This window comes from Bos indicus, chromosome 26 (assembly GCF_029378745.1).
Source record: "Bos indicus isolate NIAB-ARS_2022 breed Sahiwal x Tharparkar chromosome 26, NIAB-ARS_B.indTharparkar_mat_pri_1.0, whole genome shotgun sequence".
Taxonomy (NCBI): Eukaryota; Metazoa; Chordata; class Mammalia; order Artiodactyla; family Bovidae; genus Bos; species Bos indicus.
The window spans coordinates 13,348,288-13,375,522 of NC_091785.1; positions in this window are offsets into that span (position 1 = coordinate 13,348,288).

Here is a 27,235-nt window from a genome sequence, read left to right on the forward strand (position 1 = left end):
CTTGAGACTTCAGTGGTTTGGTTATGGGCTAAAAATAGAAGGCAGCTGCAGTAGCCTTTCCACTTGTAACTGTTTTATATCTTTCTGTTGCTAAAAAAACAAAAAACAGAAATAGTTTAAGGCTGCTTCCCAATCATAACTAAATATGTTGGATTTACAGTGTGTATATAAAATAATTCATCAACTGTTGTATTTGGGTTTCCCTGGCAGCTTGGACCGTAAACAGTAAAGAATCTCCCTGCAATGCAGGAGACCTGGGTCGGGAAGATCCCCTGGAGAAGGGAATGGCTACTGACTCCAGTATTCTTGCCTGGAGAATTCCATGTACAGAAAAGCCTAGTGGGCTACAGTCCATTGGGTCTCAAATATGTTGCATTTAAAATGTACATATAAAGTAATTCCGGAGAAGGCAATGGCACCCCACTCCAGTACTCTTGCCTGGAAAATCCCATGGACGGAGACGCCTGGTAGGCTGCAGTCCATGGGGTCGCTAAGAGTCAGACACGACTAAGTGACTTCACTTTCACTTTTCACTTTCATGCATTGGAGGAGGAAATGGCAACCCACTCCAGTGTTCTTGCCTGGAGAATCCCAGGGATAGGGGAGCCTGGTAGGCTACCGTCTGTGGGGTCACACAGAGTTGGACACGACTGAAGTGACTTAGCATAGCATAGCATAGCATAAAGTAATTCATCAACTATTGTATTTAGGTGATTATATTCATTGCATGCAAGTTATTAACATTCTGAGCTCAAAGTAGGCTTAAGTCAAAAATGGTGATTTCTTCTGCATGATTCATTTTAATTTTTTTCTGTGCTACCTAAATGTATAAGCAGCATAGCAACTGAGCCACATTCTGACTCTTGCAATATCTTCTCCACAAGAAGCATTGCCTCTACAAGAGTCTCTGAGGACAGGAGAATACTGCTGTGTCAGGGTTCACCTCAGTGTTTAAAACAAATGTTAACAAAAATGGTAACGCAGGGATGCATGGAGCTAACATCTGAAACTATACATCCTCTGAAAGTTTATCAATGCTACTAAAAAGCAGCTTATCCAAAGAGGCACTGATAGAGCAAACAGCTAGCAGAAATAAACTAGTTTTGTTTTTTCTAACATTTATTGAATACGTATTCAGAGCAAGGCCAGGGCCTTTCACATGAGAGTTTCACAAAAGCACTATGACAACATTATTTTTAATTTATAGTTATCTGAAGGGTTTAGAAGTTATTAACTTAACCAAGGTCTCTCTGCTTGGAAATGGAAGATGCCAGCCAACTTCCAGGCTTCTTTTATATGAGACAGGAATAAGGAACTCTAAGGTGGTTTAAGGAATAAATAATGGTATAATGTGCTTTCTGTTACATGTAGCTGAAATTAGCTATAACTGTTATATTTACCCAATAACAAGGAATTTCTGATACTAATGTGGTTCAAGCCCCAATCCAAACACTAGGGTAATATGCCCTAAAGTGAAAGTGAAGTGAAAGTCACTCAGTTGTGTCCAACTCTTTGTGACTCATGGAATTCTCTAGGCCTGAATACTGGAGTGGGTAGCCTTTCCCTTCTCCAGGGGATCTTACCAACCCAGAATCGAACCCAGGTGTCCCACATTGCAGGTGGATTCTTTACCGGCTGAGCCATAAGGGAGGCCCGAAATATACCCTAGCAGACATTCCAAACATCTGTAATCATAATGTACTCCTCCCAGTGTACATCCTTGGCGGCTTTCCCTGTGGCTCAGTCAATAAAGAGTCCGCCTGCAATGCAGGAGACCCAGGTTCAATCCTTGGGTCGGGAAGATGCCCTGGAGAAGGAAATAACAATCCACTCCAGTTTTCTTGCCTGGAGAATCACATGGACAGAGGAGCCTAGCGGGCTACAGTTCATGGGGCCGCAAGAGTCAGACACAACTGAGCGACTACACTACCACCACCTCGTGTGCAATAAAGAAGAACAATCAATAACCATCTGGTAATACAAAAGGCGTATCACAGGGGAAAAAATCCCACGAGACCTTGCTTAGTGTTCCAAGGACTTTTATAGGTATGGTGTTTAGGTACTACATTTTTTCCCCAACCCCGAAACTGACACACAGGAGTAATAAATATGAAGTATTTAATAATACTTATAATAATACACAATAACACAGAAGTAATAAATATGAGTGTGCTTAAAAACTTTTCAATAGGTCTGTAGGGAAAGTTATTTCACTCATTTATTCAGTCCAGGACTCGCTGAAGCTGAAACTCCGATACTTTGGCCACCTGATGCGAAGAACTGACTCCTTGGAAAAGACCCTGATGCTGGGAAAGATTGAAGGCAGAAGGAGAAGGGGGTGACAGAGGATGAGATGGTTGGATGGCATCACTAACTCGATGGACATGAGTTTGAGCAAGCTCCAAGAGTTGGTGATGGACAGGGAGGCCTGGCGTGCTGCAGTCCATGGGGTTGCAAAGAGTCGGATACAACTGAGCAACTGAACTGAACTGAATCAGCCCAGGGAAGCTACACAGATGAAAAGGTGAGCCCTCCCCTCTAGATGACCCCAGGGCTCCTGAAAGAAGTATATGGGGCAAGGGCCTATGCGGGCCAGTGTGGGAGCACTAGGGCACAGGGGAGCACAGGAGAGGGACCTTGATCAGGGCCGAGGGAGGAAGGGAAGCTTCCTGGAGGAGGTGATGCCTGAGCAAGTCCTGAAACTTAAAAAGTGTCTGGGGGAAAATCTGAGTAGGGGGTGACAGGGTGCAGAGAAAAAGCCCGGGGCATTCTGGGAGAACCTGAAGCAGCGTGATGTGGTAGAAATATGGGGAGAAGACGAGGTCACTGCAGTGGCTGGGGGCCACATCACGAAGGCCTGGCACTTCGATGCCTGGATCACCTGGAGAGCTCCGGGGAGCGTGAAGCCTTTTTAAAAATGAGGAGTGTCCTGCATTAAATGGTGAGTGCCCTGCAAATGGTTGTAGCTTAGAAAGATCTTGAAGATGCTGTTCCCTGGGTGAGCTCTCTGATCCTTCCTGCTCTAACACTGTGCATCAAATAACTGGTGCAATTTTTTTGAATAACAACTTGTCTGAATCTAGACTCATAGGAACCTGCAAGTAACCTTTGACCCCATTTGGGAAGCTAACATGGCTCACTAAACATGCATGCCTTTTTCTGTCCCTCTTGGGATGTACCTGTGGACAATCCTCAGTTGGGAAATGAATCCTTTGGAACACAGATTCAAGCAGGAGCCAGGACTGGAGCTGAGAAGAAGTGAGGTCTCAAGTCTGGGGGCTAGGGCTCAGTGACAGTGTGTTCTCAGCTAGATGACCACAGGGACTAAGGACCCAGCAAGTGCTGTTCCTCTCCAGGTGGTGGGTAATGCACGTTGCTCACTTCAGGCAAAGCATGTGAGAAATACAAGGCACATAGACATGATACTGACATGGGTCATTTTTCCTGCAGGAAGAGAAACCAGGAAAATAATGGGCATCCCACGCTCAAAACCCACCAGGTGACCACGCCTAGAGGTGAAGGGTAATGGCATGCCAGCTGGTGGCAAATAGTGCCAGCCAGAGTCCCAGAAGGCTTTGGTTTAAAATGTCTGCTTACAGCCATTGGAATGATTTGGAATGTTTATCTGAAAATAAGCTCCTTCCTCTCATTTGCACTTCATGCCTTCAAGCTCCCAAGGTGCCACTTCCCCTGCTACTGGGAAGAGTGGTGGGGATTTTGTAGCCCTGCTCCCAGCATCACAGGCCCGGAAGTGCCAAGCAGCCACCCCCACTCCTCTGCATGGTGACTGCCACCTCCCTGCTGCTAGGCCAGAGATCATCGGTGGCACTGGAACATGGCCAAGATTCAGAAGGATGCAGGGCAGGCATCTAATACAGGGCCTTGGTGTTAGCATTTGAGCCCTGATGATGGTGGGGCCGTTGTCAAGGTCACCACACAGCTCAGTGTGACCTCAGAAGTCAGGGCGCCCACTCTCTCAGCCTCCAGGCCACTTGGACGACTCTCTTCCTACATACTAGCCTCTTGCTAGAACAGCAATAGGAAGTGTTAGGTGACAGTAAATCCTATTCGGTATGCATGTAGTGACTGCACATAACTCTAGTTGGATGGTGACAGTCAGAATGATAATTAGGGAAGAAGATTCGCCCAGCCCTGCCCAGGTACTCCAAGTACTGGCACCAGGGCTCTTTGCATTGTGCCAGTGAGTTTATTAGTAGTGGAGAACTTGTTCCATGCCAACTGGAAAAGTGAGCACTTTAACTTGAGCCAGAGAAAGAACAGCAGCTGTTCTTTCAAGAACCGCACCCTGTGGTCAGCCAAACAATTAATTAATTGAATCCAACCACCGATGCATCTGCATGGTCCCACTGCCCACCAGCCCCCAGTCACTAAATTGTCATTATGGAAGCCTGGCAATAACCCTAGTCCTGAGGCTGGGTGTGCACCACTAGGGATGAGGAGGGAATGTTTTCAGTGGGGTACCTACCACACTCAGAAGCAGGGGCAGGCAGCCCACTTCACAAGGGGCATCGAGAGACCAGCTGGCCCAGGCCTCATCTACAAAGGTCTTCAAACTTAGAATTTTGAAATGATCTGCAAGAGAAATATATGCAGTCAGTGAGATCCCCTCACGAGAGTGCACGAAAATGATGTTTAAGATGAAACTTTAAATTAGCATCCTCTTGCTAGATGACATAGTGTAGAGTGCACTAAGATGATACCAATGACTGATATGTATATAGAGCATACCATTATGAGTCTAGGTACTAATGTAAGACTTACATTTAATCTTCACAAAAACCCTAAAAACTATGCCCATTTGTGTAGACTAGAAACTGAGGTATGGAAAGACCAAATAACACACCCGAGGTCACACGACTCATGAGAGCACAATAACACACCCGAGGTCACACGACTCATGAGAGCACAATGCTAGGATTTGAACTCAGGCTGGCTGAGCTCCAGGATCCCTACGCTCCACTACTATATTATGAAGTCATTGTTTTTAAAAAATAGATCCTTGGTAATGGTACAATCATCTTGCCATTCTATGGGTTGAAAGCATTCACCTCTTTGCCTGGAAACTCTTGGCATTTCACTGTTAATTAATAACTCAAAAATCTCTAAAAATGGAAGCACCCCAGACTTTCTAAAAGGGCTCAGGTCAGACCAGCAACAGCTTGTCTTCTTCGTGAAGATTGCTCCTACTCAAGAGAAAAGCGATACAATTTCTGGACAAGGATTTTGGAAGCCCCATGAGTGGGCCATATCAGCTCCTTAACTCAAACTCTCAAACTAGGGATCGAGAGAACTTTTCTGCATCTAATAATTGGTGATGCCAAGGCCCATGAGGGCTCCGATTCTGTCCCAGTCTCTCCAATGGAGTGACAACACTGGGGGGCCATGCCAGGCACCCAGCCAAGGTTGCCCAATGCAAGGTCTAACCTACCTACAGAATGAAAAGATGGAAGACGTTTATCAGAAACAGAGTCCCGAGTCAGCTAGAGGGAGACACTGTGTACAGTTAGTATCTGATGAATGGATGGTAGGATTTATTCACTCAAACCCATTACTAACCCTCCCTTGGAGGGCCCTGTGCTGGGCACTGTGGGAACAGAGATGCATGAGACACGAGAGCCCAGAACAGCAGCCATGAAATGCGAACAACTCACTATTACAGTGTGTTTTGTACAGCAGACCTTGGCCTGTATGCAAGCTGGGTGAGCCTGGAAAAGGGCATTTTTCATCCTGCAGTTATAGGAGCTGACATTCACAGGCAACCTCTAAGGGTGCACAGATGTTGACTTAGCCAAGTAGAGAAAGCTGAGGGAAGGACAGAGGCCGCAAGACACAGGAGTAAAGGCAGGGTCCCTAAATGCCATCCAGCCCATTAACATCTTCCTGCCTTTGAGCAAACTTCCTGTTCATTCGTTGATTTAATGAATATTTACTGAGCACTTACAATGGGACTCATAATGCTTGAAAATTTGTGGGCACTACATGGAATTGTTCATAAATATTTGAAAAAGACGAAGAACTAGGTGCTTCTGAGCTAACTCTAATGCATGTTTATCTTCAGAAATGAAAGTTAACAGGAGCCATAGGACAAATGTAGAATTGCACACATGTCCATAGGCGTGTACACACACACGCACAACTTCATGTGAAGATGGAGAGTGTAGAGGGGTTTTAGAGTATTTTCACTGTTACACTTGATTCCCTTTTTACTCTGGCTTCTTAGATTATATCTGCTGGGTTGACATCCTTTTGGGGATGTTAGCAACAAATTACACTCCCAGCAGAGCCTTGAGACACGCCTGTCCCCCATCAGGGCAACTGTGATCAGAGACAGATGCCTGTGTGAACAAGCACAGTGAGGCTGTCCTGCCATCTTTAGGGATTTCCGGTGCCAGTCTGACTCTTAATCCTCTATCCCTTTGTTGCCGTCAAATGCTTTAAAAAAAAAAATCTGCTTCCAAGAAGAAGCCAACGCTACAGCTTCCAGGCCTGGCACAATCTGGAGCTGCCAGAAAGAACTTTGAATGAAATTTAGAGTTTTAACTAACAACCATGACTAGATACTTTTATTCTTTTTAAAATTTATTTTATTGAATACAGTTGATTTACAAGGTCATGTTAATTTCTGCTGTACAACAAAGTGATTCAGTCACACGTATATATACATTCTTTTTCATATCTTTTGCATTATGATTTATCACAGGATATTAAATATCGTTCCCTGTGCGATACAGAAGAACCTTGTTGTTTATCCACTCTATATATACCAGGTTGCATTGCTAACCCCGACCGCCTACTGCGTCCTTTCCCCTAACCCCTCCCCCTTGGCAACCACCCATCTGTTCCTCCATGTCCGTGATTCTGTTCTGTTTCACAGATAAGTTCATTTGTATCATACTTCAGATTCCACATATAAATGATATTATACGGTATTTGTCTTTCTCTTTCTGGCTTATTTCACTCAGTATGATCACCTCTAGGTCCATCCATGTGGCTGCAAGTGGCATTATTTTATTCTTTTTATGGCTGAATAATAGTATATTGTACTTGATTCATCTGTCGATGGATGTTTAGGCTAGTTCCATGTCTTGGTTATTGTGGATAACACTTCTGCGAACATAAGGGTTCGTGTATCTTTTTTAATTAAAGTTTTCCTGGATATATTCCAGGAGTGAGATTGCTATATCATATGGCAACTCAATTTTATGGATACTTTTATTTTTGAAGTGATATATGTTTGTGACAACCAGTAACTAGGAAGCCTTTCCTTATCTACAGATAACCAGAAAAGTCAGGGGGCCTGCCCTACACAGAAGCTAGCTCCTCAGAAGGGGTTCAAGCATACTGTAGGAAAAAATTAAGTTGGTTTCTCTGTACTTTCCAAAGTTTTGCTCTGAAAAATGTGACGCTTTCCCAGTTTCTCCAGGAATTCTTAATATTCTGTTAGCCCAGCAGGTTGAAAGATGTCATCAGCACAGTGTCTGGTTGGGCTCAAATCCCATTTTTACAGTTACAGCCTTGTATAAAATTAAGGATAACATTTATTCTCTCAATAGCCACAAAGAGCTTAGAACAAGGTCTGGCACAGGGCAAGTGTTCAATAAATGAGGGCCAGTATCATCATCCTCATCATCAGGAACCTTGAAATTCATCCAAATTTTGCCCATTAACCTCTAAAGAGAAAGAGGTTAGTAAACTTTGCAATCTTGCTCCAGCCAGAACAAGGCTGATGCCACTGGGCGTGAGTCCCTTACAGGGCACCGACATCCTTTTTTCCAGATTTCTGCCTCCAGGATCCACCCAGTTCAAATGCCTACTCATTGGCAAGAAAGACTTGTTGAGCAAATGAGTGAAGCAATGAATGGTGTGGGCCAGAAACCACAGTAAGACTGGACTCAGTCACTGCATGTTTTTCAGCTACCATATGCAAAGTTATTATAATCATTAATGGAAATCCCATCATTAGAGAATACTGCACTAGCCTGTCTGTATTGAAAACACAATTTCTTCTTTTGCAAAATGTTATAGGTTTGAAATTTCTCTTTTTCAATCTAATCCTTCTATTCACACTGGTACTTTGCTTGAGCTGAGGCTCATTCACTCTGATTTTACCTGATACTTCATCCAAAGGCTGACAAACAGCCCCTACCTAAAGCAGCAGGAGGAACCTGGTGGAAAGAGGCCCTCAGGCAGTTCCCATGGAGATGGGAGAAAAGGCAGGAAGCCCCCACCCCACCCTCTATACACTCTCACTCATGTTCCATTGCTAAGAATTACATCACATGATAGGTCTTCTCCCAGACAGGGCAATGACCTCTAAAAGTTTGCAGCGTCCCCTCTCTGAGCTTTCTGGAAACCTCTAGCAGCCCGTAGCACACCTCTAGTCCGTGACCCTCTCCTTTCCCCACTACTCAGCTTTCCATGTACTTTAGCAACTAGCCAAGAAATCATCCAGTATCCCCACAGACGCTAAAGAATAGAAGGCAGGTTCCAAGTCAGAGCAGACAGCACATGGCATAGTCCAAAGATCCCTGGAGCCAGGAGACTGTGGCTCTGGCCTCACCCCTGACCATCTGGTGACCCTGGACAGGTCCCTCCATTTTTCTGCACCTCAGTTCCCTTTCTGAGCTCCTCCTCCATGTAAGTTTCCTCGTTCTCCTCTGTTTCAGCCCACTATTGGACTCTTTCATAACATAGTTTGTAGTTTCTCTCTCTTTTTACTTGCCCTTAGTCTGCACCGTTCACTAGAATGTAAACCCCTTTTGTCCATCTGAAGCCTCATTGTAAACCCAGAACCTGGTTCCTGTCAGCACTCAAAAAAAAAAAAAAAATTCATTTAATGAATGAATGAATGAGATATCAGATGATCTAGTTTTAATATGCTATGGTTTTTCATCTAGTCACAGTAAAAACAAAAACCATTATATAAAGAAGTTCCCCTGTTTTTCCCGGGGAACACATGGGGAGATGGATGATTAAGTGAAAATCCCCTGTTCATCAGCCACTCCTTCTAACATTTCATTTAGCATCATAGAGATCAATTTCTCATTTTATGTATTTGTGTCTTCAAAGCACCCTGAGTAGTTTTTGTGAGCACAGAAATCGGAAAGTCTTTCTTATCTTTCTGGCACTTTCTTATCTTTCTAGCATCTCTCACCTGACCTGATAAATCACTTTTGCAATCATTTTATTTACATTTTTACTGTGCTGGATCTTCGTGCTGTGCAAGCTTTTCCCTAGTTGTAGAGAGTGGGGGCTACTCTCGTTGCAGTGCATGGGTTTCTCATTGTGGTGACTTCTCTGATTATGGAGCACAGGCTGTGGGATATGGGGGCTTCAGGAGTTGCAACTCCTGGGCTCTAGAACACATGCTCTCAGTAGTCATGGCACATGGGCTTAGTTGCTCTGTGGCATGTGGGATCTTCCCAAGGCTCCAATCCATGTCTCCTGCATCGGCAAGTAGGTTCTTTACCACTGAACTACCAGGGAAGCCCCATGATAAATCATTTTAATTAACATTTAGGTACATAGTCTAGCTTACTAAGCAAGGTTAGGCTAGTCTCCACTTTCATTATACATTTTAATGAGTTTTTGCATTATTTCTGCCCAGTCTATCAACCCTAGAGAACTTAAAATCAAATTGAAATCTAAAAGTGTAAAAATAATTAAAATTGCCCTACAGACTGCAGTAATTTAAGATTTGTGTTAGTAGAAACCGTCTGGGCAAAGCCACTGTAACTGTCTGCAATTAGCCACTGTTTTTCAGGATAACATTTAATTAGGATCGTGCTGACATTTGGCCAGGGGCCCTGGTCTCCATCTTCACCCCACTCCTTAGCTGCTCAACCTACATCAAATCGGGTCAGCACAAAGTTAATGGGCAAATTACAGAAAACTTCAGCTTAAATTCCATCCCCCCACCCCCAACACACACACTTATGTCTTATTTGATGACTTTAACTGGAGATTTTAATCTGCTCTCTACTTACTTGCTTTCCAATAGTAGTCTCTGAGATATAGACTTGATCCTCTGTGCTGCCTTCCAGAGGACTTCTGGCTAGAGCAAATATTAATACAGCCCCGTGATATCCAATAGTCATGGCAAAAGTTAAGCTGAATCCTCATGTTTTTGTTTAGATCTTTGCCCTATATGGTCCGCCTACCATCTTTCCAGGCTTAATTCCCGCCTTCCTTCACTCTGATCAGGTCCACTTTTGTCCCTCCTACAAGTTTTCTATCTTCTGGAATCCTTGCCTCCTGAATGCTCATCCCTTAAGATTCAACTCACCTGTTGCCTCACCCATGAAACTGTCCTAGATCACCCTAACTGAAAGTAATCTAAATTTCTGTGGTACTCTTACTTCTCTTAAAGGATTTTTGTAAAATTTTGTGTCTTCTATACCAACAATAAAGCATTTGTATCCAGGGACCATCTCTTTATATCTCACAGAGTAGTCTCTATTATTGCTTGGTTGAATGAATCAATGTGTCTCTCTTATGACATGAGACATATTTGAAGCTGGATACATGTTACTAAAAACAGATAACATTCTGCCATTCCTTTTGGATTCTGTTAATGAACTAGAGCATGACATAGGGAGAGCTTTCTAACTTGGTGTATATTTAGGTACCTAGGACTGGCTCAGAGGTTAAAGCGTCTTCCTGCAATGTGGAAGACCTGGGTTCGATCCCTGAGTCAGGAAGATCTCCTGGAGAAGGAAATGGCAACCCACTCCAGTATTCTTGCCTGGAGAATCCCATGGATGGAGGAACCTGGTGGGCTATAGTCCACAGGGTCGCAAAGAGTCGGACACGACTGAGTGACTTCACTTTCACTTTCACTTTCAGGACTTAATCTATAGATAATACATCACAGGCTTATGGCAGGAATGTTAATTTCACACCGAGCTCAGTGATAAACTATGGCTACAAATTGAGAGCATCAGCACCTCCTACTGGGAGACGTGAGGACATGAAAGCATTGATACAGAAGTTACCCCAAAAGGTAAGGGCATAACTCCCTTTGTTTCCTTTTGGATGATCCTGTTCTTGAATTACCCATAAATTCAGGACATAGTGATGGGCATCCATAGGGAAGCATATGAATGGGATGCGTCTAGAAGCCTGGTAAAGTCTACAAGAGCAGGACACAAGTTAATTCATAAATGCAGAGCCAGATCTGAGAACTGAAAACAGAGAGTATTCTGCATTGGGATTAGGAAAGATGGGAGCTTTCAGAGAACTAAGGGTCTGAGATTATGTCACGGAAGGCAGAGATGGAATTTGAACAGTCAGCCCATGCTCTTCACTATTGGACTGCACATCCTAGGCAGGGCCCCACTGAGACCCCACTCTCCCAAGCTTCATACTCCTTGTTTGTCAGAAGGAATTGTCCTGATTCAGGATATCTGTGCCTCAGTTTTCTCAGCTGTGAAATGGAGGATAGTAGTGCTTATTTTAGTCAAAGTACTAAATTCAGGAAACCCTGCTACAGCATGGAGGAAACACTTGATAAATGTTCACCTTCAAATCAGAGAGGCAGCTTCCTGAGGCCCAGGGCTATGATGTGTTCCCAGTGCTGCACAAATCCTGGTGAGCAACCTGGGTGCTTTGCCCAAGGGCTTGCTAGAGAGTGGATGTATATATATCCCCCCAAAACTCCTGTGTTGAAATCCTGGCCTACCCGCAATGTGATAGTATTAGAAGGTGGGGACTTTGGGGGGTAATTTAGGCCCTAAGGATGGGGTCATCATGAATGGGGTTAGTGTTCTCCCTCTGCTCTCCACCACGTGAGGACACAACAAGAAAGTGACTGTCTGCAAACTAGGAAGTGAGCCTCACCAGACAGGATCTTGATCTTGGACTTCCCTGGCTCCAGATCTGTAAGAAATAAATGTCTGTTGTTTCAGCCACCCAGTGAGTAGTAGAGCAGCCCCAGCTGACTCAGACGTGGCTGCTCAGGGCTGTAGTGGGAGCAGTGTTGGTGTGCGAACCAATGAGTAAGTACAGACAGTGGCCAACCTCCCCACCAAAGCCTCAGGGCCCATGCCAGCTCACCCCAGAGAGGCTCTGCCAGGCCTTTATGGAACGGCCTCGCTCCCAGCCAAGGCATAGGCCATGGTCCAGTCTGCACCTCCTCCTACACCCTTTGCCAAGAGCGGTCTTTCATGGGGGCACGTGGGCCAGGAGCCCATTACAGCTTTCACATGTGCGGCTCCCTGTAGGACTGAACAATTTTTGGCAGCCTCTTGGCTCTGTTGATGAGAACACCAAAAAGTTCTGCTCCCACTGCCCCAGGACAATGGTGCCCCAAAGGCCCTCAACTTTCATAGCTCTTGCTGGGACCTATACACATGAGGCTAGACTGGGAGGTAAAGGCTATGTTCTTGGCTGTGGCTGTGCTGTGGGATGGGCAGCATGTGATACAGGTTAAGGGCCATTCTCCTCGAAGCCCCCGACTGACTCATCAAGGAAGTATATGTCCCCAAGACAACTCCTTTTTCAGGCAAAGAGGAGGGAAGGACTTCTGTTCTGCTAATTCTCTTCTCATAGACACGTTGGAGCCCCTGGAACCAAACCCCTCAAGGCCAGAGAGAAGGCAGCCCCTCAAAGCCTGGGCATGGGGCTGGCACCACCAGAGTTATCTAAGGAGGAAACGTGCAGATGGCCAGACCTGAGAAATAAGGTGGCTAAGAAAGGAATCCAAGGAGACAGGCCATCAATTCAGAGGGTTACCTCTGCTCACACGCAGAAAGCAGAGGCTCCATAACCACAAACAGAGCAGAAGAAAGCAGAAACCTGACCGTTTGAGTCAGACATGGAGCAGACCGAGGCAGGCTGGCCCGAGTGGGTAGTGTGAATGGTCCAAGACAAACCTTACAGACCAGATTTCAGCCCTGACAGCTCTGTGTGAAATTCTAAAACACTTACATTCGCTCAGACCAAGGTCCTAAAACAACAGCTCCTCTGAAGAAGAACTCCATCAGTAACTCTTGGGAAAATGGCGTTTAATTTACCACACGGATGCAGCACCAGTGCATGCCGGGAGCTGTGCCAGGCACCGGGGTACATCAGGAAGGAGGTGACGTATTCCTTTTCGTACAGAGGACTCAGCAGGAATTAGAGGCATGGCACCAGTGGCTACAGTTGCACTGAGCGCTGCAGAGAAGGCCCCTTAGCAAGAAAAAGATTTTTCACTGCTTCTCTACTCAATTCTTTAACAAAGAGAGCTGAAAAGAGCTGTCAGAAAACAAACTTATGGTTACTAAAGGGGATGGCAGTGGGGAGTGAAGATAAATTAGGATTTGAGGATTAACATATACACAGTACTAAATTTGAAATAAACAACAAGCACCTATATAGCACAGAGAACTATATTCAATATCTTGTAACAACATACAATGGAAAAGAATCTGATAAAAGTAATTGAATCACTTTTCTGTATACCTGAAACTAACACAACATTGTAAATTAACTATGCCTCCATTTTTCAAATAGTTAGCAGAAGTTTTAAGTTGAAAAATTTTAATCAAAAAATAGACATCAGATATAGCAGCTATCCAATCCTAGTCTCAAGAGAGATTTTTTAAAAAGTAATTTTAAGGGGAGCCCTCATGATAGTGACTTCATGGTGGTGATTTACCATAAACATCCCCAAAGTTGTTCAGTAGTCAACTTTATCACCCGTGAATATCTAAATCCTTCTTGAACTTAACCTATTTACTGCTTGATTCTATTCTACCACTGCTTCTAGCCTCTCAGGCTTTATCTCCCTCTGTGAGAGACTCCTTATCTCCTCCACGTATCTCCTCCTAAAAGTTGCTCCCTTCCCTTCATCAATCAGTTCTTCCCTGGACTTTTTCCAGCACCATTAGGTCATTCTTGAGAAGGGTGGTCAGAAATGATAGAAAACCCAGTTTTGTTGCCAATATCCTTTGCCAAAATCTGCCCACATCCTCCCCTGGCCAGGAGCAGCTCCTGCCCACTTGCCCCTGCAAGCCCAGGAAGGCCACGACCAGTGCCTGCCCCGCAGGAAGGAACCCTCATTTATAACACCTCTCTCATGCTCGGGTGTCTTTGTTTGCAAAGCTCTTTCACTGATATTTTTCATTTGATATAACAATTTTGAGAAGTAGGCAAAATATGGTTACTAGCATTCTCATGTTACAGAAAACAAAGTTTCAAGAAGTTTAAATTGTCCAACATCATCAAACTAACAGTGGCAGATGCAGAAATTGAACTTGGGTCTCCAGACTGTCCTGCCCTGTCTATTTCCATAATTTAACCCCAAGGCCACTTGTTCCAACTTCTAATATCTACCTCAGATCCCCTTGTTTTGTTGCAAACCTTGGATTAGGAGCTCAAGAAGCTCGGGTCAGAATCGTTTCCTCCAGCAGCCTTGAGCCCGTTTGACCCACAGCTAAGAGGCTAACCCTTCCAGTGTCTCTTCTAGTCTCCAGCTTCCCAAGAGAAGAGGGGAGAAGAGGCCAAGAGCATTCCTAACTGGCTGCTGGTGCTCTGAAGAGTGACCTAGGGGGTAAGTCCCACACCCTGTCTGGCACTAAGCCATGCCCTCAACAGTGAGCAAAAACATCTTGGCAAATTGATAGGGATTCTGCTGTCTTCTTATTTCCTAGCTCAATCTCTTATTTTCCCTTCTGGATTATATGCTCTTTAAACTTGATTTTAGGCCAAATTTCCAACAAGTAATCCCACCCCTTTCAATTTAGAGACCCCTCATATGACCTACTTCTTATTACTGTCAGCATTGTTTCCAAAGACTCCTTAGTGTGTGCCCAAAATATTAGAGATCCCTTTTATTCAAGGATATGATCAGGCTTTGATCGAGAAAAGGGGACCCATTGATGCTTAGGGCTTCCCTGGTGGCTCAGATGGTAAAGAGTCTGCCTGCAATGCAGGAGACCTGGATTTGATCCCTGGGTCAGGAAGATCCCCTCGAGAAAGGAATGGCAACCCACTCCAGTCTTCTCGTCTGGGAAATCCCATGGATGGAAGAGCCTGGTGGACTACAGTCCAAAGGGTCACAAAGAGTTGGACATGACTGAATAACTAACACTTTCACTTTTCACACTGATGCTTAGCCCAAAAGGGAGTAAGGATGGAGGAGAAGCAAGATGGGTCAGGGAAGGCTTCCAAGAAAGAAACAGTGGCTGAGCTAATCTTTAAAGATGAGCAGCCAATATCAGAAATGTGTTTTATTTTAGTGTGAGTTGTCATTAGTGAACTTGTTTATTGTAAAGGTGGACATTTAGCACTCAGTGGAGTTTTCAAAATAAAGTAATAAAAAAAAAAAATGAGTAGCCGAGAAGCTGGGATGTTCTAGGCAGAGGCACAGAACATGAGCGTGTATGGCACTTTGGGGACCTATACAAAGTCTGGTGTGACCAGAAGGCAGGTTGGAATGCAACAGAGCTGGGGGGTGAGGGGCTTGGGCCAGGTGAGGAAGAGCCTTATGTGCTGGGCTTAGGTGCTGAGGCTTCACACTGAAGGGGATGGACAGCACTGAAGAGTTAATGTAGTATGATCAGATACGTGAAAACTGCACTCGGAGGATGGACCAGGGAGAAGTTAACTCTATTACAAAGCTGCTGCTTTCCTCTAAGTGAGAAATAGCCAACAGAATTATTGAATGATATGCCATGTCTTAGAAGACCGACACTAAAAGGGAGCTTGCCTATGGATCATCTTGTCCAAATGCTGTTTTAAGGACTTCACTGGCAGTCCAGTGGTTAAGACTTCACCTTCTGATGCAAGGGGCTTCCCTGGTGGTTCAGACTGTAAAGAATCTGCCTGTGATGCAGGAGACCCAGGTTCAATCACTACATTGGGAAGATCCCCCGGAGAAAGAAACAGCAACCCACTCTAGTATTCTTGCCTGGAAAATTCCATAGACAGAAGAGCCTGGTGGGCTACAGTCCATGGGGTCTCAAAAAGTCAGACACAACTGAGCAACTAGCAAAAACTTCCAATGCAAGGAGCATGGGTTCAATCTCTGGTTGTGGGGCTAAGATCCCACATGCCTAATGGCCAAAAAACCAAAACACAAAACAGAAGCAGTATTGTAACAAATTCAATAAAGACTTTAAAAATGGTCCACATTAGGGAAAAAAATACTGCTTTATATTTTGCTTTATTGACTATGCCAAAGCCTTTGACTGTGTGGATCACAATAAACTGTGGAAATTTCTGAAAGAGATGGGAATACCAGGCCACCTGACCTGCCTCTTGAGAAACCTATATGCAGGTCAGGAGGCAACAGTTAGAACTGGACATGGAACAACAGACTGGTTCCAAATAAGAAAAGGAGTATGTCAAGGCTGTATATTGTCACCCTGGTTATTTAACTTCTATGCAGAGTACATCATGAGAAACGCTGGGCTGGAAGAAGCACAAGCTGGAATCAAGATTGCCGGAAGAAATATCAATAACTTCAGATATGCAGATGACCCCACCCTTATGGCAGAAAGTGAAGAGGAACTAAAAAGCCTCTTGATCAAAGTGAAAGAGGGGAGTGAAAAAGCTGGCTTAAAGCTCAACATTCAGAAAACTAAGATCATGGCATCTGGTCCCATCACTTTACGGCAAATAAATGGCGAAACAGTGGAAACAGTGTCAGACTTTATTTTTGGGGCTCCAAAATCAGCACAGATGGTTATTGCAGCAGAAATTAAAAGACGCTTACTCCTTGGAAGGAAAGTTATGACCAACCTAGACAACATATTCAAAAGCAGAGACATTATTTTGCCAACAAAGGTCTGTCTAGTCAAGGCCATGGTTTTTCCAGTAGTCATGTATGGATATGAGAGTTGGACTGTAAAGAAAGCTGAGCACCGAAGAATTGATGCTTTTGAACTGTGGTGTTGGAAAAGACTCTTGAGAGTCCCTTGGACTGCAAGGAGATCCAACCAGTCCATCCTAAAGGAGATCAGTCCTGGGTGTTCTTTGGAAGGACTGATGTTAAAGCTGAAACTCCAATACTTTGGCCACCTCATGCGAAGAGTTGACTCATTGGAAAAGACTGATGCTGGGAGGGATTGGTGGCAGGAGGAGAAGGGGACGACAGAAGATGAGATGGCTGGATGGCATCACTGACTCGATGGACATGAGTTTGAGTGAACTCTGGGAGTTGGTGATGGACAGGGAGGCCTGGCATGCTGTAATTCATGGGGTAGCAAAGAGTTGGACACGACTGAGTGACTGAACTGAACTGAACTGAGGGGTGAGGGAAGAGATGGGGATCAAGCTCTGCTGCCCCTCAGCTCCTCACCTGACCCATTCATTAGTCCTCTCACCCACGAGTGTGCTGGTCTTGCTAGGGCTGCCATAACAAAACACCAGACATGGGTAACTTAAACAACAGAAATTTATTTCTTCACAATTCTGGAGGCTAGGAGTCCAGGGTCACAGGGTCAACAGGTTTGTTTCTCCTAATGCCTCTCTACCTGGCTTACAGATGGCCACCTTCTCTCTGTGTCCTCCCAGGGCCAGCTCTCTGTCTGTGTTGTCTGCTTTCTAACCTCTCCTTCTTATAAGGACATCAGTCCTATTGAATTAGAATGCACCCTAACAACCCCATTTTAACTTCTTTACTGCTTTAAAGGCCCCATCTCCAAACACAGTCACAGTTCTGAGGCTCTGGAGGTTAGGGTTTCAACATGGGAAGTGAAGGGTAGGGACACAAATCACCATAACAATGAGTAACAAGAAACTATATTCCTAGGGACTTCCCTGGCAGTCCAGTGGTTAAGAATCTATCCTTCCAATGCAGGGGGTGTGGGTTCAATCCATGGTTAGGGAACTAAGGCTCCATGTGCTGCACAGTCAGAAAATAAATAAAAATTTAAAAAAAAATTTTTTTTTAAGAAATTGCATTCCTAGATGCACAGAGAATGGATGTCACCACAGACATCTGGGTGTTAATGGAGAATTCATAGAAGAAATTGGGAGAAAGTAAATCCAGGCAAAGAGATTCAATGAACAGCATCTGTCCTGGAATAGCCATCATGACAGTCCCTTGAGTCACAGAACTCCAGTCATGAGCAGTCTCCCATCCATGCTGACTGCTGATCATTCATTACATGCCCACCCAAGCACACAGCACAGTCAGCCAGACATCTCTTCAATGGATCACCTCTAGCTTATTATTTGTACATCCTGCACATTGGTGGGCTGCCGTCTATGGGGTCGCACAGAGTCGGACATGACTGAAGCGACTTAGCAGCAGCAGCACATCAGTGGAAGCCTCTTCCACATCACTGAGAAACGTGTTAAGTTGTGTCATCATTTTCACATGTGTATGTGTGAAGTCATTTCAGTCATGTCCAACTCTTTGCTACCCTATGGATGGTAGCCTGCCAGGCTCCTCTGTCAGTGGGATTTTCCAGGCAAGAATACTGGAGTGGGTTGCCATGCCCTCCTCCAGGGGTCTTCCTGACCCAGGGATCAAACTGGTTTCTCTTACCTCTCCTGCATCATCTCACACACTGATCCATAAAAGAACTGCAAAACCAAATTAACACTCCACAACTTTCCCCATGGTGGAGTTCCCCATGGTGGAATACTGTACAGTCATTATATTGTGCTAATCCCAATAACAATGGGGTAAGGCTCACAAAACAGTATTAAGTGAAGAGACATGATACAGAATTGCATTACTATATCCTGTCTCTTCCATTAATACTATATCCAGCCTCTTGTCCTATGCTAGACAAAATCACGTGTGAAAAAAAATGCCACTCAAAGGGAGAAAAGTCAAATTTAAGCTTAAAAAATTAGGAATCTTCCTAAAATCTATTACTCTTCATTTACTAATCAGGAATCAATGAAATTAACTCAGTACTAGGAAAGTCTCTTCAATACTTTAGAGCATGTATTAGTCAAACTTCTCTCAGGAAAACGGAGCTCCTGCCAGATGGTTCAAGGATACAGGGATGCAGGGAACCAGTTATAAAGGAGTTGGAAAAACTGAGAAGCTAGGCCCAGGACAATGAGGTAACCCAGAAACTCACAACAGCAGGAAGTTATTCTACCACATTATCAAAATCCAGAAGTCAGAGCAACAGAACAGAAATTGGAAACTCAAGACACCCCCAATAAAAGACCTGGACTTCTCCTTTTCTTTTTTCTCCAGTCTCCCTCCTGGGCTCTCCATCTGTGAATCATAGACAAAAACCAATTGGCAAGAAGCTTGAGAAACACTCCCTGCTGGACAGTCCTGCTGGGATTTAGAACAGAGCAGAGGAAGTAGATATGGGATCTCAGATGGAATAAATGAGTGGCATAGGGCACCAGCAAACAACTGGTATCCTGCCATGACGGGACTACTTCTCTGCTCATGAAAGATTGCCTGGTGCCTCAGTCACTCCAGATACTCAGACATTTCTTGCCCTTAAACTCTAATCTTCCCATGAATATGTTCCCCCTCACAAGCCCCGGATACACTTTTACTTCCTCCTCTTAAATCTCTGCACCTGGCCCAATGTCACATTTCATCATCTGTCCATGATCTAGATTCTGACTGGGTTTGCACTCCATGTGCCTCTTCAAAGCCTCTGGACTTTGAGCCAATAGCCAGACTTGTGACCCTTGCCCAATCTCATGGTTCTGTCTACACTTCCCGATTTCAGTTGTTCTTTCCCAAATCAATCGAGCCATAAACAGAGGTTTAAGTATTATATATTAAAATTTTAATGGTAAGTAATGTCATAACTAAAAACTCATGTGTATCTATCAAATATTGGAAGGAGCAAAGAGGAAACGTAGGATGCTGCTGCTGCTGCTGCTAAGTCGCTTCAGTCGTGTCCGACTCTGTGCGACCCCATAGACGGCAGCCCACCAGGCTCCCCATCCCTGGGATTCTCCAGGCAAGAACACTGGAGTGGGTTGCCATTTCCTTCTCCAATGCGTGAAAGTGAAAAGTGAAAGTGAAGTCGCTCAGTCATGTCTGACTCCTAGCGACCCCATGGACTGCAGCCCACCAGGCTTCTCCATCCATGGGATTCTCCAGGCAAGAGTACTGGAGTGGGGTGCCATTGCCTTCTCCAACGGGGTGAGCTAAATCTTCATCTGATGCAGGGGGTTAACATGTAACATCTAAAGTTGATAAATGAAGATGGAATTACATGAGCATGTAAATTAGAGAGCTGGAAATAATAATATAACTTAAAACAAAAAAAAACTGGAAAGAAATAGGATGGTTGCCTTCGAGCAGTGGGACTGTGGGAAAAGTGTAAAACAAGGCTTTTGGTTATAAATGCTCTAAATTCGTTGATTTTTTTTAACCATCATCGATTCTTTACTCAGATTTTATATTTGCTGTTCCCTCTATCTAGAATACTCTTCCCCAAGACATCCACATGGCCGGTTCCCTCATTTCTTCCAGGCTTTCCCCGAGCACCCTATTTAAAACTGCAACATCCATACAGCCACTCTGTGCTTTCTTTTCATCCCACTTATCACCATGGAACATTCCATATAATTTTCTTATTCATTTTGCTTCTTTTCTGTCTGCCCCAATTACAATATAATCTCCATTAGAGCAGGGGCCTTGTTTTGCTCTCTGGTAAATACCAGCACCTAGAACAGTGGCTGATACTGTTGACTGACTTGACTATATGAACAAATTGTGTGTGTGATGACATGAAAAAAAAATGTATTTAATGACCAATAAGTCTTTTAGAAAAATTCCCACATTTTTTTGCTTGTTTGAGTTTACTTTGTTATGTTTCACATTGAGATAATTCTTGGAGAAATCTATGCCTGAAGTTTTCCAAATGGGTTACTCTTTTATATACTTGTCCTTCAACATTTTCTTTGAATTCAGCTTAATGAAGAATCAGGGTGGTGCAAGAGCAGGGGACTGATATCATTGGGAAGAAGGAAAGGAGATATGCTGGCAGAACACTTCCTTATCCATGAAGACAGATTCCCTAGTGTGCTACCCAAGAGAAGAACCTTTAAAAGGAGGGCAAACCCCACTGAGGAAAGGACATACCCAAATGAACACAATGTCTTAATGAGTGGTGGGTTTCATTTGTTTTCTTAAAATAAAATTTTCAATTATTTAAATCTAGAAACTTCATTAAAGTACAGGTCTTTTGGAGAGTCTAAAAACTACACATTTTGAGGACCTTAAATTCATTGTAATCAGTGCACTCTTATCCAATCTCTTCTGAAAAGACAAATAGTTCCCCACAGAGGAATCCACAGGTATTAACAGCAAAAATATCCACTCTCTTTAGTCCCGAGAAGGACTTCACCTGCATGTTTTTGGGGGCATCCTCCCACAACCCACTAACGCAACTGGATCACTGACTCGGTCAAATAGGTAAAACCCAGAATGCAGAGTGAGAGACCAATGTCTGGATTCAAGTCCAAGGTCACCATTTCCTATGGTGTCACTATGGGAAGATCTCCCTGCTCTGAGGATGGCCCCTAGTCTCCTCATTTCTGTGTTGGAGTAACAGAGCCTACTTCATAACATTGTAAGCTTTAGATGGAATAAGGGACATAAAACGCTTGCCACACTGCCTACAGCGTGGTGAATATCAATAGGAAGTGGGTATTTGTATGATTGTCATCATTTTGGGGGTAGCTATGATAATTTGCGAAGTTAGGAGATGTCTCTCAAAAAACAAATATTGTAAAGAAAAACAGATATTGGATTCTAAACTTGATTTCTTACCCATCACTTCATCAATATATTCCTCAGGAATTGCCAGTCCTTAGAACTCTTTGAATAAACATATTTAAGCTTTAATTACAAGACTCTTCCAGAGTAGAAGATACACCCTCACCTTTGACACACCCTAAAAAATGTTGCCCACAATCGGTAGACCTGTGCTTTAGTGTTACAGTCCCAGGCACTTTGCCGCTAGTTCCTGTGCTGTCTCTCCTAAAATTTTATACCTCAGGATGATCAACAGATCTCCACCTGTTGACTAGAAAATGCTAGTGTTTCTGGGTAGTGGTTAGATTTTAAGATGACCAACATCTATGTCTGGATTTCATCAGGCAGGTCAAATATCACTCAGGGATTTGACTTGACCAGAAATTTCTAAAAGGAAAAGACCACCACACCTTGCTTTCTCTTTCCCAGGGCAAATGTGAACAGTTTACCAGCCAAGACACTGCCTAGACAAAGGCCCATGCGCCCTAGAATTAGAGTTGCCAGATAAAATAAGACTGCCCAGTTAAATCTGAATTTCATATAAACAATATATAATTTTCAGTATAAGTATGTCCCAAATATTACATCATTATCTGAAACTAAAGCTTAACTAAATTATAACAAATCTTATATTTTTATTTTGCCAAATCTGGCAGCCCAACCCAGAGTATAGAGATTATCACTAACCTCCTTACTCTCCATCCGTCATGGTGTTATTTTCCCTCCTAAATTCTGAGTTTCTTGAAGTGGGCCCTGTATGTGTTAGTCCTCATGCCTAGCACAGCATAGATGTCCAACAAATGTATCAGGACAGAAGGAAGGAAGGAAGAAGAGAGGGAGGGAGGGATGATGGATTTAATCTTTGAGGACTCTGAGAGTCAGACTGTCCTTCGGCAACACCAGTGCTGCTGCCTCACTCCAGCTTCTAATCATTTAATTTATGCTGATTCCCAGCATCCCTGTAGACAAGACAAATAAAGGTAGGTGATCTGAATTGTATAGCCCACACATTTCAAGGTCATCAGAAGTGTTATCTCTAAGGAGAGCTCTGAGATCTAGTTTCCCCTCTTACAAAAGTCCAAGGCCACCCCTCTGTCCTCCAAAGAACATAAATATTAAGTCCCCAGTTCCTAGTCCCTTTGGTCTGTTTCCAGACCAATATCTTTCTGAGGCATTGCAGCATCAGATCTCGAAGTTTACTTCTGGTTTTACCTTTCCTCTTTGGTTTTGGCTCCCAGGGAATTCTTTATTTTGAGCTTGGGTATTGCATTTAAATTTTTTGTTGCAGTGTTTTCCCCTATGTTTATATGTGCTTAGAGTGAGGAAAGAAGATAATACAGGCTATCTCGGTAAGCCCTATCCCCAGAACCCAGAAAATAGATATTTTTTAAAAGTTTCCTGTTAAGTAGAAAGCATGCATTATCTTAGCAAAATTCTTATCCAAAAATGGTGTTTCCATTTCTCAAATCACTTTGGTTCATTTCCCTGGCTGAAGTTCCTTTGTTGAAAGTAAGCAGTGAATCAAAAATTGACAAAATGTTATACATAAAATTTTATAAACTGCCTTTTTGTGTATTTATCTTAAAACATTAATTACCACCTCCTGTACCATTAAAAATTCACCCAAAAAATCTTGATTTTTAGGACCTGCATATTATCTCACTGAAGTATCGTAATTTAACACTCTATTTTGAAGATGGACATATTTTTCATTGTTTTATGTAAATAAAACTATGATGATTGGGCTTCCCAGGTGGCTCAGTGGGTAAAGAATCCCCTTACAATGAAGGAAAGAAGCAGGCAGACATGAGTTTGAACCCTGGTCAGGAAGATCCCCTGGAAGAGGGACTAGCAGTCCACTCCAGTATTCTTGCCTGGAGAATCCCATGGACAGAGGAGTCTGGCGGGCTTCAGTCCATAGGTCACAAAGACTCTGACACGATGAAAGCAACTGAGCCCGCACGCACATAATGATTATCAGCATATTTAAATATTTGTTTACACTTTTTATTATTTCCTTAAGATACAGTCATAGAAGCTTCTTTACTGAGGAGTTGCATTAACTCATTCAAGCCTGTATACTATATGGGAAATGGTTGTTAAATTGTATCACTGCCAAGAACCAAATTGGCTGATGTGCTAGCAGGAAGAGAATGATTAGCAACTACCCTCCAGTAAACCACAATTTCATAAGATTATTGTTTGTTTTACTAAAAGTTGTCTCTTGACTGCAAGTCACTGGAAACCAATGATAATGAAAAGCCTAGATGGGTTTCACAAGTTTGTTCAAAGTTCACCAGCTTTGCCTACTCTGTCAGAAAGCCAAATGCAGTTTGGGGCTTTCATACACTCTCCCAACTTGCTTTTCAAAGACAGCCCTTCAGTTTCTGCTTCAAATGTCATCAGTCTATAACGATCGAAGTAGAATGCCATTTCCTTCAGGATATCACCTTATCGGGAGAAAAATATGCCGAATATCACCTTCCTCTGCTCTCTCACTGGAAAAGGCGATGGCACCCCACTCCAGTACTCTTGCCTGGAAAATCCCATGGACGGAGGAGCCTAGTAGGCTGCAGTCCATGGGGTCGCAAAGAGTCAGACTCGACTGAGCGACTTCACTTTCACTTTTCACTTGCACGCATTGGAGAAGGAAATGGCAACCCACTCCAGTGTTCTTGCCTGGAGAATCCCAGGGACGAGGGAGCCTGGTGGGCTGCCATCTATAGGGTCACATAGAGTCGGACACACAACTGAAGCGACTTAGCAGCAGCAGCAGCTGCTCTCTCACAGAACTTACTATGTTCTTACAACGTCAAACACTTCCCACTCTGTTGACAGTTGTGTCCATGTCCCATCTACCATACTCAGGTATATGCCTTAAGAACAGGATTTTTTTCCCCTCACTTTATTGAAAAATAATTGATCGATATCACTGTGTAAGTTTAAGATATACAGCATGATAATATGATTTACATTGTATTGTGAAATGATTACCCCAAAAGATTTAGTTAATATCCATCATCCCATATGGATAGGATAAAAAGAAATGAAAAAAATTTCTTCTTGTAATGAGAACTCTTAGGATCTATTCTTTTAACAACTTTCCTATACATAGTATAGTGGGGTCAACTATAGTCATCATGACATCCCAAGGACTTATCTTGTAGCTGGAAGTTTGTACTTTTTGACCTGCTGCTGCTACTGCTAAGTCGCTTCAGTTGTGTCCAACTCTGTGCGACCCCATAGACGGCAGCCCACCAGGCTCCCCCTTCCCTGGGATTCTCAAGGCAAGAACACTGGGGTGGGCTGCCATTTCCTTCCCCTTCCTCCAGTTTCTCTTGTCCTGATACCACCTCTAGTGATCACAAATCTGATCTCTTTTCTATGAGTTTGATAGGTTTCTTTTGTTCTTTTTTTTTTTTAGATTTCACATTTGTATGTGAGATCATACAGTAGTTGTCTTTCTCTAACTTATTTCACTTAGTATAATGCCTTCGAGTCCATCCATGTTGTTGCAAATGGCATAATTTCCTCACTTCTATGGATGAATAATATTCCACTATTTCACTCACAACTTCCTTATCTATTCTCCCAATGGATGGACACGAAGTATCTCTATGTCTTGGCTATTTTAAATAATGCTGCTATGAGCGTGGAGATGCAGTTATCTTTCTGAGTTAATGTTTTCTTCAAGGACATAATCTTTTTTATAATTTACTTTATTGAAGTATAGTTGATTTACAATATTGTGTTAATTTCTACTGTACAGCAAATACATATATGTGTGTGTGTGTGTGTGTGTATATATATATACAGTTATACATATATATGGGGCTTCCCTGGTGGGTCAGACACTAAAGAGTCCACCATCTGTTCTTTTTCATATTCTTTTCCATTATAGTTTATCAAGATATTGAATATAGTTCTCATGCTACATACAGTGGACCTTGTTGTTTATCCAAATTATATGTTTCCATCTGCTAATCCCAAACTCCCAATCCCTATGTCTCCCTCCCCCTTGACAACCACAGCTTTGTTCTCCATGTCTGTGAGCCTGTTTCTGTTTTATAGATATGTTCATTTGGGTCATAATTTATATTCCACATATAAGAGATATCATATAGTGCTTGGAGGACAGAATCTTTGATTCATCCTCACATCTCCTAAAGTACTTAGAGCTCTAACTGTCCAAGGCACAAAAAAGACTCAATAAATAGTGTTTGTAGACTTTAATGCACTAATAGTAACAATCCTAACTACATGTGATTTCATTAACAGCTAGGCAGCAGTATATAGTTCCACTATAAAGACTGAAAAAAATAGTTTTTACTCAACTATTTTGAGGAAGTTTTCCTCTCAGAATATAAATACTGTCTTGATTTTAAAAACAAACAAACAAACTACCCAGTAATATATTTAGAGACATCAAAACCTAAATCAGCTGGTATGATTCAACAAAAAATACAGTAAAATTCAGTTAATCTGATTTTTATATCTAGCATTATAACTGAGTTTATCTACATGATGGCTGAGAATAAGCCTAATTACAATGCCAAATAATAAAATTAAGTGATTTTTTTTCTTTCTAAATTAGTTTTTTATTTTGGAAACTTTAGTAATAGTCCTTAACTATTTGAGACATGAATCTGACCACCAATGACCATTTTGTCCTTTTTCCTTTAACAATAAGGTGGGTGAATGGCTAGATAGACGATAAAGCTAATACAACAACATGTTAACAGCCATGTTATTTAAATCAGGGGTTGGTAAACTTTTTCTGTAAAGAGTCAGACAGTAAGTACTTAGGCTTTGTAATCCTCGTTGCAATGGCTCAACTCCACTATTGTAATGCAAAAACAGCCAGAAACAATACATGAACTAATGAGCACTTTGGCTACCTGATGCAAAGAACATTGGAAAAGACCCTGATGCTGGGAAAGATTGAAGGTGGGCGGAGAAGGGGATGACAGAGGATGAGATGGTTGGATGGCATCACTGACTCAATGGCCATGAGTTTGAGCAAGTTCAGGGAGTTGGTGATGGACAGGGAAGCCTGATGTGCTGCAGTCCATGGGGTCTCAAAGAGGCGGACACAAATGAGCAACTGAACTGAACTGAATGAGCACTGGTGGCTTGGTCAGTAAAGAATCTGCCTGCAAGGTAGGAGACCCAAGTTCGATCCTTGGGTTGGGAAGGTCCCCTGGAGGAGGGCATGGCAACCCACTTCAGTATTCTTTCCTGGAGAATCTCTTGGACAGAGGAGCCTGTACAGTCCATGGGGTCGCAAAGAGTCAGACCCAACTAAGCGACTAATACACACAATCAGCACAGCTGTTCTGATAAAATTTTATTTACAAAAACAGGCAAGCAACTGGATTTGACCCAGGGACTGTGGTTTGCCAGCTCCTGATCAAAATGATGGATATATGGTTATTTACTATATAATTCTTTCAACTTTTTTACATCTTTTAAAGCATTTATAATAAAATGTTGGGGAGGGAATATGTCCATAATTATCCAAAGGTTTTA